A 14,850-nucleotide genomic window follows, 5' to 3' on the forward strand; every position below is an offset into this window, starting at 1 on the left:
TCCTATACACACCTTTGTGGAATAGTTTGAAATTGTGGAGTCACCAAATCCAGTGGATGAGGTGTCATCGACTAATACATTTGATTTTCCACTCTCTTCAATCTTCATTATCCGTGTCTTTCTCATCTGATTGGGAATGTCTTCAATATCAACATTTTCTTTTCTCTTGGTTTGTTCATCGGTTGGTGTTGATGCTTGGTATCTATAGTTCTTGCTTAGGCAGTTGAATCAGTGACAATGAAAATATGCCATGCTAGAGTTCTTCCAAGTACTAGATCTACTTTTCATGTGTATCCTCATGCAATTTTCCAGTTGGTTGCAATGTGTCCATATCTTCCACATACTATACATGTAACCCATGTATTGTAATCCCTAATTGACTGTATTGCCTTGTCTTCTCAGTTTCCAATTTTTTGTTTATTTTGTGATCTATATTCTTGTGCCTCATGTCCATACCTTTTGCAAGTCTAACAATAACTATGAAAATTCAACTGCTTTAGAATCTTATTAAACCTTGATCTACACTCAAATTGTTGATGACCATATTTATTATAATTATAACAGTTACCATCAAACTTAGGTGTAACATTAGTCATACCGACCTTGCTCCTATAGACATTGGTTAAGTGACCATGTTTTCCACAGTGATAACATGTAGGCCTTTTTGTTTTAGAATAGGTGTAAACATTCCTTTTCTAAACTTACTTTGATGATTATCCTTGTTTTGTTGTAGAATTCTTGGTATAGCCTAGTCTAATGGTGTCTCTCGATCTTCCTTGGTTTCTTAGTTGTTCATCCAACTTCCTTATGCATTCCTCATATTTCTTTAGTTATTCATTGGTTTCCTTTGCAATCTTTACCTCATTCTTCCGTTGTTCATTCTCTGACCTCAATTTCTCTTCCATCTTTCTCTAGTGATATCAAGATTAGCATTGAGGAGTTGATTTACCATGTCATATTGGTTTTATATCAACCTCTATATTTCAATATCTTTCTCATCCATTCTTATATCTATTTCCCTTTTATCTTCTTGTGGACCACTATCTTGTCATCTTTAGCTTGCTTATTTTGTTTTAGGAATTCACACATTCTCACTGATTGAGCTTCTTGTTCTTTCTTCATTGATTTTATGTGCTCAGTTAGGGTTTAGTTCTTTTCCATCAGATATGATATTGTAGCTTCAGATTCATGAGACACACTTACTTCAAACAATTCTTCAAGCTCTTTTTCCTAATATTGTGTGTCAATATGTTGATGTCCTAATTCCTTTCTTTTTCTTAATGACTCCAACTTTTGTTTTATTTCACCAATATGACCTAGAGAAATCATTTGTTCTAGTCTCTGATTCAAAATCAAATTATCAAGTCTGTACCTTTCCATATCTTCATATATTTTCTCTTAAGTGGTTAAAATTCAAAACAAGAGATCTAGCTCTAATACCAATTATGGGAAAGTTGAGGAAAGGCGAGATGCTTGGGGGGGGGGGGGGGGGTGTGGTGGGGGTGGGGGGTGAATCATAATCTCTTAAATTTTTTATTCCTTAGTACCCTTTTTGACCCTCTTGATTACTAAAATCAGTTTGCATGCATGTTCATAACAACACTTGCTAAATAATGTTAAACAAATCTAATAGCTATAACAATAATCACACCATGAGAAATCATCAACACATTTGATGCAATCATTTGGTCACACAAAAATTGTTGGCTAGAGGGAAAACTATGGTGGGGACACTCACACAATCTTCACTACTAAAACATAAAGATTGCTCAATTAGAGAATACAATAATGTCACCTATGGTGTCACCTCTGGTGACTTACCCTGTTAGGAGTAAATTTTCCCATTTAGGAGTAATACATAAGACCTATTAAAGTCTACCTTGTGAGTGTATTTTACCACACTATTCAAGTGTGCAATTTGTTAGGAGATTTTAAAATATAATAAGACTGTTAATTCTAATAAGTTAGGATATTTTCTACTACAATGGTAAGAAACTAACAATAATATGATATGATAATATGCAACTTACTTTTATTGATTAGATCCAATCTATTTTGTACTAATGTATCACCTTCCTGTGGTGGATTTCACCAAATTTGTCCTTGTTCTCTATTGGGGAGCTTTGCTCCTCTTTGGCTTAGCTAGATCTTCAAAATTTCATTCCTCCAACAATGCTTCTACAACTTCAAATATGATCTCAATTCACCCTTAAATAGAGATTTTGTGGCTTCTAACATACGTGACAAAATTAGGGTTTGGATTCTTATGGAATGATCAATCAAACAAATCAACAATCCTCATTCGTTCTCCCTTACCAATATTCCTTGCTTTATTGTCTGAGGTAAGTGTGTCTCATGAATCTGAAGCTGCAATATCATATCTGATGGAAAAGAACCAAACCATAACTAAGCACGTAAAATCAATGAAGAAAGAACAAGAAGCTCAATCAGTAAGAATGTGTGAATTCCTAAAACAAAATAGGCAAGCTAAAATGACAAGACGATGACACAAGAAGATAAAAGGGAAATAGATATAAGAATGGATGAGAAAGATATTGAAATATAGAGGTTGATATAAAACCAATATGACATGGTAAATCAGCTTCTCAATGCTAATCATGATATCACTAGAAAGATGGAAGAGAAATTGAGGTCAGAGAATGAACAATGGAAGAATGAGGTAAAGATTGCAAAGGAAACCAATGAATGACTAAAGAAATATGAGGAATGCATAAGGAAGTTCTTCTCTGGTTTCTTAGTTGTTCATCCAACTTCCTTATGCATTCCTCATATTTCTTTAGTCATTCATTGGTTTCCTTTGCAATATTTACCTCATTCTTTCGTTGTTCATTCTCTGACCTCAATTTCTCTTCCAATTTCTCTTCCATCTTTCTAGTGAGATCATGATTAGTATTGAGGAGTTGATTTACCATGTCATATTGATTTTATATCAACCTCTATATTTCAATATATTTCTCTTCCATTCTTATATCTATTTCCCTTTTATCTTCTTGTGTCATTGTCTTGTCATCTTTAGCTTGCCTATTTTGTTTTAGGAATTCACACATCCTCATTAATTGAGCTTCTTGTTCTTTCTTCATTGATTTTATGTGCTCAGTTAGGGTTTGGTTCTTTTCCATTAGATATGATATTGCAGCTTCAGATTCATGAGACACACTTACCTCAGACAATTCGTAAAGCTCTTCCTCCTGATATTGTGTGTCAATCTGTTAATGTGCTAATTCCTTCCTTTTTCTTAATGACTCCAACTTTTGTTTTATTTCATCGATATGACCTAGAGAAATCATTTTTTCCAGTCTTCGATTCTCAATCAACTTATCAAGTCTGTACCTTTCCATATCTTCATATATTTTCTCTTAAGTGGTTAAAATTCAAAACAAGAGATCTAGCTCTAATACCAATTATGGGAAAGTTGAGGAAAGGCGAGATGTTGAGAGGTTGGGGGGTGGGGGGGGTGGGGGTGGTGAATCATAATCTCTTAATTTTTTTAATTCCTTAATACCCTTTTGACCCTCTTGATTACTAAAATCAGTTTGCATGCATGTTCATAGTAACACTTGCTAAATAATGTTAAACAAATCTAATAGCTATAACAATAATCAGACCATGAGAAATCATCAACACATTTGATACAATCATCAACTACTAAAACATAAAGATTGCTCAATTAGAGAATACAATAATGTCACCTCTGGTGACTTACCCTATTAGGAGTAAATTTTCCCATTTAGGAGTAATACATAAGACCTATTAAAGTCTACCTTGTGAGTGTATTTTGCCATACTATTCAAGTGTGCAATTTGTTAGGATATTTTAAAATACAATAAGACCATTAAGTCCAATATGTTAGGATATTTTCTACTACAATGGTAAGAAACTAACAATAATATGATATGATAATATGCAACTTACTTTTCTTGATCAGATCCAATCTATTTTGTACTAATGTATCACCTTCCTATGATGGATTTCATCAAATTTGTCCTTGTTTTCTATTGGGGAGCTTTGCTCCTCTTTGGCTTAGCTAGATCTTCAAAATTTCGTTCCTCCAACAATGCTTCTACAACTTCAAATATGATCTCAATTTTCCCTTATATAGAAATTATGTGGCTTCTAACATATGTGACAAAATTAGGGTTTGGATTCTTATGGAATGATTGATCAAACAAATCAATGATCTTTATTCATTCTCCCTTACCAATATCCCTTGCTTTATTGTCATTGGTGTACCCTTATGCCTTCAGATCCATAAAGTCATGCACATTAATCCCAATAAATCTTACTTAAACATCTCCTCAATCTTTATAAATTATTTCCTACCTCGGTATGATTCAAAAACATAAAATCTTGTGCATATACAAATTTTCATGATCATCCTATATTGCTTGGTAGACACTAGCTTATCTGCTTGGTAAACATGTTGTCCCTCGTTAATAATATCCATGCTTGGTCATAACTATGTTTTGTATCCATATACTACTTGGTTATCACTATGATCGATTACTATATTGTTTGGTGACTTATATTTCACTTGGTATCTTCCTCAATTTGGTAATACAATATTTGTTCAGTATCAAGTTTCAATGACTTTTCTAGCATGTATTCATCGACCATACCCTTTATATTTTGCACAAATGAGAATAATCAAATGCATATAGGAGTAACAACATGTAGGGGAGTGGCATTGTGGCTAAGAACAAGTTGACCAAGGAAAAGATGGAGGGATTGAGCTTGAGGGTGGATGGAATAGAGAATACTTTAAAGAAGATCCTCTAGCACTATCATGACAACTTAAGTTTTCTGCGAACAACCTTAATACCGTGGTGGGCAAGCTAGATCTCTTGGTGAGAAATTTTTGTTAACCTTAAGGATGATCCTACTAATGATTTTGGTTAGACTATCAACTCAGGAAAAAGGACTAGAGTTAACATGAAAAAGAAAGTCTCTACCTCTCTGAAGGAAACCCTCATTCTAAGAGCCAAAGTTTAGTACAAGCTTCAAGAGGAAATGATAGGTTCCCTTATGGACCTGGCTTAATGTTGGCCTCTTGCCTATTTTTTGTGTGCTGCTAGTTGTTTCATGTATGTTGTTTTTTTGTGTTTCACTAGTTTTTGGGTTTGTACCAATTTTTGTTAGTGTTATGTTGTGGGGATCAAGTTATGATTATATATTTTTTAAATTCAATGTAAAAGGTTTTAGGTCCCTACAAAACCTATTTTTATCATTAATTAAAAACTAGGCATATGCTTGAGAACTTCTTCCATAATTGCTAACTAAATAAAAAATAAAGCCTCAAAGAAGTTTAGCATGACATCGAGGTAGATTGCATATAAAATGCAACCCTTGACCACTTATTCTTTGTTAATATCTTCAAGGTGATCCTCTCCATACATACTCGATGAAAGTGATTTTTTCCACTCAATGATATGCACTTTGAAACTATAATATGGATGTGGTGTTTCAATTAATGAACCTCATGAAACACCTTAGGTACAAACTACATAGGATGCTTATTGGAGGATCTATTTCCACACACCATCATACCCTCAATTTTGTTATTAGCAATTGAGTTTTAGAAGATTGAAGAGATGCTCATAAGTCTCACAGCTTAAAGGGCAACACAATAAATGTAGAAAAATAATAATAAATATTTCTTCATGTGAAACAATAGGACATTAGAAATATACAAACTATCATTAAAGTGAGAGACCAAGAGCCTCAAGAAGTCTACTATTCACAAAAAATCTGAGATAATAGTTTCAAGTTAAGGTTTAAAGTCTACATAAAGGAAAAATATGGTACAATATACCCTAGCTCGTAATGTAAAATCTAAAAGAAAGGAAGTCAAATAAATGTGATTTAATTGGTTGAACACAACTAGTAAGAAATACCATATGTAACATAGAAACCATCGACCAATGTTCAAACCCTCAAGACAAATTTACTTGATTGTTACTTATTTTTCCAATCTATAACATTTACATAGCATTACATTTAAAACTGCAAGACTACAAACAGCGCACTTTCGCCCTAATAGGTTACCATTCAATCAATGTTATGACAGAAGACTATATAAACGAAGAGACTAGTTAAGAGGAATTCACAAAATATATGAGTATGACTAATTTTTATTTTTACCACAATATTATATAATTAGCATTATAAATAGGTGCATTGGCGAGATTTTGAAATGTTAGAACGGTCCATCTGCTATATATTTCAACCACATAATCTTCCATTCCTAAAGTTTGTTTAATGGTACTGCAAACACTGAGAAGATTTGCTGAACACATCACTTGATCTCTTAAACTTCTGTTTGCAACCACATTATCTTCAATATATTTCAACCACATTATAACGGTCCATCTGCTATGTATTTCAACCACATAATCTTCCATTCCTAAAGTTTGTTTAATGTTATTTCTAACACTGAGAGGATTTGCTGAACACAATACTTGATCTCTTAAACGTCTGTTTGCAATGGGAAATGTAGGAGGATCGCAAAGGCCAAAAGAGAGGAAACCGCAGGTATCAAACGTCATTACCAGTACGGGTGAATATTATGAGGTTTCCAATCCTGATTCAACTTCAACCGATCCTCCTTCACTTGCAGTTGGAATGAATGAGAGGTTACAGGAAGAGGAGGTGGGTCATAATAGTAATGTCTTTGTGCTATCGACTCCCCGCATGATACACCTAGAAGCTGAAAATCAGGGGACTAATATTAATAATGATGGGGGATGGAGAGGAGATCGCAAGCAAAACAAACGGATTAGGAATAGCACGGCTGCTGATTTTTCTGGATTTAGATTGAAGGATCATATGCTCATTTCTCTTTTCAATTGTTATTCGGGACTTCGCACCTTGAATCTCTCAAGAAACTCATTAGGTTGGTTTTTCTTTATCGTATTTGAAAAAAATGGTTTTCTTAATGTTTAATAAATTGTCAATATTAGGTGGAATAGGTAAAATCAGTTTCTAATAGATACAATTTCCATTCATATGATTATACAGTTGACCAATTTTCAAAAAATAAAAAAATCATGAATTTTTAAAAAAAAATTAGCTTTTGATTTTCATGATTTGCATAGTTTGTAGTCGAAAACAACAACAAATTTGAACAAAAATCCCTACGTTGCAATCTGAAAAATAAATAAATTTGACTTTGTTTTGTCTTTAGTGCATTTTGTCTAGAGATTAGCATGTCCCCATATGAATTGCCTTCCATTCCTAGAGTGTAAACTTCATCGATCTCAACCTTGCAACCTTGCAATTATCATCATGCATGTTTGGCTTGATCATTGGAGGAAAACAAATTGACAAAGACTTCTCATGAACATCCCTCTCAATTCTACCATTTGTTAAGTAATGTTCATAAATTTTAGAAATCTTATTTAATATTAATATAAATCTATTTGAGTTTCAGTAGTATTTTTGAATGGACAACTTTTGAAAGTCTTCATGTTTCACCTTGTGAACTTATATGGAAATAGAATGAGTGTTAAGTATTCCATTCATTCTCATGAGAGATGGGTTTTTATGAAGGACTACTATAAAAACATGGATCAATACATTTGGCTCAAAAAATTACATAATTAAATTTTTATAGCAATATCACAATTTGACTTTTGTAAAAAATACCTCTTACTCATCAATACTAATATAACTAACTAATATACACCTTAAACATGTATTAATATAATTTACTATAAACGACGCTAGCTAATCTCTTGACAAAATGCACCAAAGACCAAAAAAAAAAAAAATGTCAAACATGATCTTTTTTAGATTCACAAAACACAGCAAACTTTTCTCAAAAAAATTATTATTTTCGATGACAAAATATACAGATCATGAAGGTCAAATGCTGAAAATTTGAAAAAAAATTCATTGTGTTTTCATTTTTTTGAAATTTAGTCAATGGTGCAATTTGTAGAGAGGATAGCGCGTCCAATTTAAACTGCCCTAATCACCCTAATCACATTATCATAATTTCAATTAGCACGAGATGCCCTTTAAAAAAAATCATTATATATGTTTTAGCCACACGACCTACCTATGGGCAGATCACTTACTAGACTTTGGATAGCTAGCTCCAAAAAAGATTTTAAAGGTTTGTTTAATTAATTTTAAAGTTAAAACAGATTACAAGCAATTTACAATCAGAACAGATTACAAAGCAATTAACAATAGAGATAACAAATACAAGCTATCAATCTTCACTGTCCTAGCTTTTCCAATAAGACCCATCTATTAGAACAATTTGAGACAAAATTTAGATCCTATAGACTAGTAACATACTATAAAGAACCAGCTAGACTAACTTTGCCACATGAACTTCAACTGGAAAATGCGGAAGAAACTATTCACAAAAGTGGAAAAGACACACTATTCGTTACAAAAGATAAATAATGCATTATTAAAATTGATCATCATAAATCCTTGTACATACATTCATGTCGACGTACATCATTTCTGTTTAGATCTTCCAGCTTACAGCTTCTCAATAGTTACATAAAAAAATTACAATTTGCTGATCGACATAACAGTTACAAGTTACCCTTTTTGAAAGAGCATCAAATTTACAGCTGAATTTAATGAGTTACAATGTTATAAATAAGTACATCTCAAATGATGAGCTGGGCAATCAAACTGAGATGATGTTCCAAATAAATGAGTACATCTCAAATGATGAGTTGGGCAATCAAATTGAGATGACTTTCCAAATAAATAAGAACATCTCAAATGACGAGCTGGGCAATCAAACTGAGATGACTTTTCAATGAGCTTTCTAGTGGTTCCAGTCTCCAAAAGCTGTAGGACGTCTCCCACCTGCTTCCCGAGATGGAAGTGTGGCCCAGGCGCTTTAACCTCGCCAACCACGGAGTGAAGTACTCCCCCGGGACTCTTCTTGACACGAAGAGTTCCTCGACCCTGGCACGAGAAGCCTAGCTTCCCAGAACAAGATGGGTCGGATGTATCTGGTGCGACCATGTAACATTTCTACATTGCAACCATGTGCCTAGTAGTCTAAACACGGAATGTAGCTGGGAAATAAATAACTACATATCTACACATATGCAGTAAAAGAAAAGAATTCCAAATAGGTATAACCATGTGTCACATATACAGTATTTGGAAAAGTTAAAATGGCTTGGCCAAGCACTTTCAAAATCCAGAATTACCTGTAGAAGAAACGAGAACAGACATGTATCCATTCTACAGCACTGGCAGATAGGGAAACTAAACATGAAGATATCCACCTATCTGTCCCATAAATCGCTACATTACACCCGACATGCGAGGATATACTTATTAATGCCACCAACAAGTTTACATATAAATATCAAAGTTATTGCTCAATATTAGCCAATCATAGTACTACTGAAATGCTATGGTTACATGGTTTAGTCAAAAAGTGCTGAATCATCCAAAATACTGCGTTCATGTAAGATTTGGAACAACATTTCCAAGTGCATTGATTAAGGAAATAGAATTTAGTAGGCTCAGACTGATGTAAGTGGTTGATGTTTTACATAAAGTTCCAGTTGCTCATAGACCAAGGTTAGTCTAAACTGTCATGCGGAGAGTAGGGTTCAGAGGTTATAGAGATTTCAACTTAACACTTATCCTAAAAGCGGTAATACTCTGAGAATAACAACCAGGCTACAAACACGCATTCACTATTATAAGAATAATCCTCTAGCTTTCCAGTTGCATTGAACCTCAGTAATGCAGCCAAATAAAGGAAGTTCAACATATTAAAATAAAACATAACCAGCTATGTGGATATAGAGGAGGCCCTACAGAGTTGTAGACAACATGACTTCTCGATTTAAAGATTAATTCCTCCAGTCTATTAAGTAACAACAGTAAGACTGTAACAACACAGTTACATTTAGGAAGTACTAACCTTTTTCAGTCAAATAATAACGTACTCACAGCAAAAGTAAAGGGCGTCTACTCCTAATATTACAGTTCTAGTATAATGTTTTTGGAAAGTACAACAAACATCAGAGATCAATCCATTTAACAAGGACTTCCATAATTAAGGAAAGAACTGATCTAACAGTATCACATAGTGTAGTTGGTTATCACGTCAACCTAATATATTGAAAGTTTCGGTTCAGTCTGGGAGGCACCATCATACTATTGTGGTCTGATCGAATATATAAAAGAACACACACATGAAAGGAATAAGCAGCGGCAGAATTTCTTTAAGGTATTTTGGTTGTTTTTCTCAGTTTCGCTGCCATTGTCAAACCCCAATTTTAGTTCTCATTTACTGGTACAGTTTTAAGAATGCTTAAAAACCTTCCTTTCTTTTAAATAAAAAAAAACTATGACACTAAAGACAACAGTTTAAGAAGATCATCAAGAAATGCGAAAAACAAGTTTATGATTACACGTTTTTATACATTAAGCAGTTCATTTCAAATGTTACACCCGCAAATTGAAAGACGTGGGCAAGGAAAACATAAGGAAGAACCTGAATGGTTATATGCTGGTCGAAAACGCTGCTGCCAACTTGATGCTCTTATAGTCTGGTCCTGGACTGTTGCCTTGACTCCGTGGCCTCCAATCTGCCACTCCCGACCTCCTACTCTGTCCCTTGCGTTTTGCTTTGTGCTGCCCTGCTGTTTTCCCCAAACGAAAACCCATATTTACACTTTCATTTCCCCCATTCGATGGTAACTGACCTAACTGTCCCTTGCGTGTTTGTTTTACGGGATCATCTCAACACTTTGTTATTTAAAATTTGGTTTTCACAAGGAAAATCATATATATAAAGTCACTTTGGTTATATATAAAAAAAAAGATAGTAAAGAACGCTCCTAAAGAGTCTTAGTGTTTTCCACAATATATCCCATTAACATTAGATCAAACTCTTCCGTAATTAGATTTATATTCACCTAATTCAAAATCTCTTATTTAAATAAAATGTTATTTTCACATTCATTCTAATTTCTAAAAATTAACATAGTAATACACAGTAACAGTATTCTAACATCATATAAATCCTAGGTGAAGTGTGTGTGGTCGCATGGTCATCCGACACATCCCCTCCCAGGAGGCTAACCTTCTCTACCCCGACCACACTTCCGTCGTAACAATCCCTGCATCCACTCATAACCATAACAAGAAGTCAGTATCGATCATTATTAACAACTTGTTTGCATCATCATTTAAGAATAACATTAACTGAATCATAACTATAACCATCACATCATGATTACATCAAATAACATCATCATTGAATGTAATATTTCATACGTATCCATCATCATAATTCATTTCAATTAGTAATTTTAAAACATTAACTTTCATTTAACTTTTAACTAAGTCTTAATTTTGACCAAGTCGACATAGCCACATAAGCAAGAAAGAAAAGGTTCTAGGATGAGACGTGACAACTTAGCCACATAAGCAAGAAAGAAAAGGTTCTAGGATGAGAAGTGACAAATACAAATCTCATCAGGTTAAATTGAAATAAAATAACTTGAGGGTCTACTAATAATAATGTATTTGATGGGTTTGTATGAAGACTAATGTTGAAATTGCAGAGATTATTTGCGAGGGATCACTGCCAGAGACTCTGAATTCTCTGGACTTGTCAAAGAACAAAATTTCGAACACTAAAGGCTTCAAAAATCTTTCTCGATTACGAATGCTCGATCTCAGTTACAATCGCATATCTTGCATTGGCCATGGTAAGCTATTAAAACAAAAACTACAATTACTTATCATAATCACATTAAAAACTTCCTAGTTTTATATAACATTCACACTGAGAATGGTTTGGCAGGACTGAAAAATTGTACGTCGATGAGGGAGCTTTTTGTGGCAGGGAACCAGCTTCGAGAGATCGATGGACTCCGTCGGTTGACAAAGCTCACTAATTTAGACGCAAGTGAGAACAGAATTTCACACACGTCTGCCACTCTTGAAACTCTTGCTGCCAACTCTCAATTGAAGACTCTGAATCTGCTCGGCAATCCACTTCATGACTATCGAGGCCATGGTAAGTTTGATTTCAAAGATGACAAGTTGGTGAAAAAAGTATCCCACTGTTTACCTCGTCTGCTACTTCTCAACAATCATTCGCTTCAGTCGAATGCAAAGGATTCAAATCCCCAACTACAACAAAAGCGGTCCCAACAAAGACGTAGGTCAAAAGAGAGCAATTATTTACGTATGATTGACATCCACGAACCTGTACAACACAGGACTTCGTTGCGCATTGTTCATGTTTCAGAGGCTACTTAAACAGTATAAGTTCAGAGACCATGAGATTGAGAGATATCGCATGTATAGAAATATTGATAGTAATTCATGGAATGGCTTGGGAGAGCTTAAACATCGAGATTGTTTTTGGACTAAACAAGAATCCTATCCAGAGCAGGAGCCATTTAAATAAGTATGATACATTAATGATCGCATCTCACTAATATTAAATCAGTACAACATAGTTTTGGAGAATTATATTAGTATTGTTGAGAGTAGTGTTCATATTCTATTTACGGTGAGGTTTTATACTGTGTTTTTTCAAATTAACTGATTAGTTTTAAACACTTCTTAGATCTTTAACATTCATGGAATGGTTTGGAAGAACATCTATATTCTTTGGCCTAAAAGTGTCCTATTCAAAACAAGAGTCATTTAATAAGTATGATATCATAATGATCAAGACGACTCCTAAATATCACACACTAAGGGAAGAATTAAGCTTAGGAAAAGAAAAAGTCAATTTTGACTATTTAACATTTCTAGTCTAGGAATTAAGCTTAGTGTGTGATGTTTAAGCCGTTCTTAATGGTCACATCTTACTAATATAAAATCACAGATATTACAACATAGTTTAGATAATTACATAAAAAGTGCAAAAAAGTTGTAAGAATAAAATATGTCTATAAAAATTTATACCACATATATTAAATAGTTGGCAGTAACAACTTAAGTGAATACCTATCTCATCTATACAGTGGAATCTTATGGGGTGTAAGCATCTTAAGTCTTTTATCTACATTCAATTTGGAAGTAGCAATCGATAAGTTAACATTAATTGATCCTAAGGTTCTCCATTGTAACCAACTTGTTTTAAACAAGTAATCAGCTATTTAACATTCTAAAAAGTGAAATAAAAGAATTCCTCATACAAATAGTGTTACCTAAGATCTCAAACTTGCATATGGAGCCTTTAAGTCTTTATCCATATTTAACTTAAAAGATGAATGAGTTGAATCTTACATCTACCTATTCTTCTCTTTTTATTCTTTTATGTCATGTGATGTTTAAAGGAAATCCCTCAAGTTGAAGCTTCCATCAATTTAATGAGAGAAAATAAGTATGCTTCATCCTTTAATGTAACATCAAAACTCCATTGCATTAGATTATTTAAGAATAAAAATCTTATCAGATCATTTTTGTTGTTGATAAGATAAGGTGCTATTAAGCTTGTAAATTATTTGAATGGATATTTAGATATACATTAGATTTTGAATGATAATATTAATAAATCATTGTTCTTTTGGATATCTTAAATGTTATTAAAACAATATCTTTATCATGGAATATAGTTGGAAAGAATCATAGTTATCATCATAATAAGAGTTATTGAGTGTATCTTTCCCTTTTAATGCTCAGAGTAACATTGAGGGTAGTTAAGGATTTTCTCATGAGGGTGTGGTAGGGATTATAGCTAGTGAGAATTAGAGTCATCATTATCATGAGAGTTATTCAAAAAATTGCCTTCCTAGTTCAATGGTTGGGGTCACATTTATAGTAGTTAAGCAACTTCTTATAAGAGGCAAGGTCCACATTTGTTGGCTATAAGCACTAGACTTGTAAATGTATGCCCACCTTCTCATTGGTCAAAATGATGTATTTATCATGGTTCTTATTCATGAATTTTCAATCTTAGGGTATTTGTTCTTTCTGTAAGGCCATGGTTTAGAAAAACTATTTGTAGCATTTTTTACTTGACTAGATCTATAAATTAGATGTACTGACTAGTTGTTTTATGGGGTCTTTCATAGATGAAATAATGTTATATTGGTCAAATATTATCTAAGATGTTTGGATAAAATTTATTTTTGTAACAATATTTATCTATTTGATACAAATTCATGCATCTATTGGTGGTGAAACTTTTATTTTTCAATATTTCTTCATGTCATTAAAATGTTATATATGAATTTGTTTCCATGGTTCTCTTTATATAATTTAAAGATTAAGTACATCCTAATTTATTTTATTATTTGTAAATTTTTCTTTGACGTAGTAATTTTCCTTAGCTCTTAATATTCTATACTAGAGCTTCCATTTTAATTAGGGACATGTCTTTCATAGAATATTTCTAGGATCTTTGGTTCTATATGGTGATTTTGTAGATCTATGTATTTGGATTTATGACTAATATTAGTTTAGAAAATGAGAATTTTGATAGCTTTAAGTATTAGTTGAGAAATTTTTTGATTATGTTAGAAGATGTGAATAAATTAGACCAAAAGGCATAGAGAACCATAAACTCAACTATAGATTCATATGTTTCTATTTTTTCAATGAAAATTTTAATATCAAAGATTGTGTGCTTTGCAACATTAGATTTATGCATTTGACTTATTTGACCATCTATTCATAAAATGATTCTAAACTTCACTTTACCCCTCTTTCCTAATCTATTTTTTGATTCAAGAACTAAAAACATATTTTCATAGTTAATATTTTAAAAGGGCAAAAAATATTGTCTTCCAAAAATTAAATTATAGCCCATTTCTAAATAAATTTCTTCATAAATATGATATAGTTTGAAATTATACTTTGACCTCA

This window comes from Cupressus sempervirens, chromosome 3, assembly GCF_028749045.1.
Source record: "Cupressus sempervirens isolate cs-2001-9-10 chromosome 3, ASM2874904v1, whole genome shotgun sequence".
Classification (NCBI taxonomy): domain Eukaryota; kingdom Viridiplantae; phylum Streptophyta; class Pinopsida; order Cupressales; family Cupressaceae; genus Cupressus; species Cupressus sempervirens.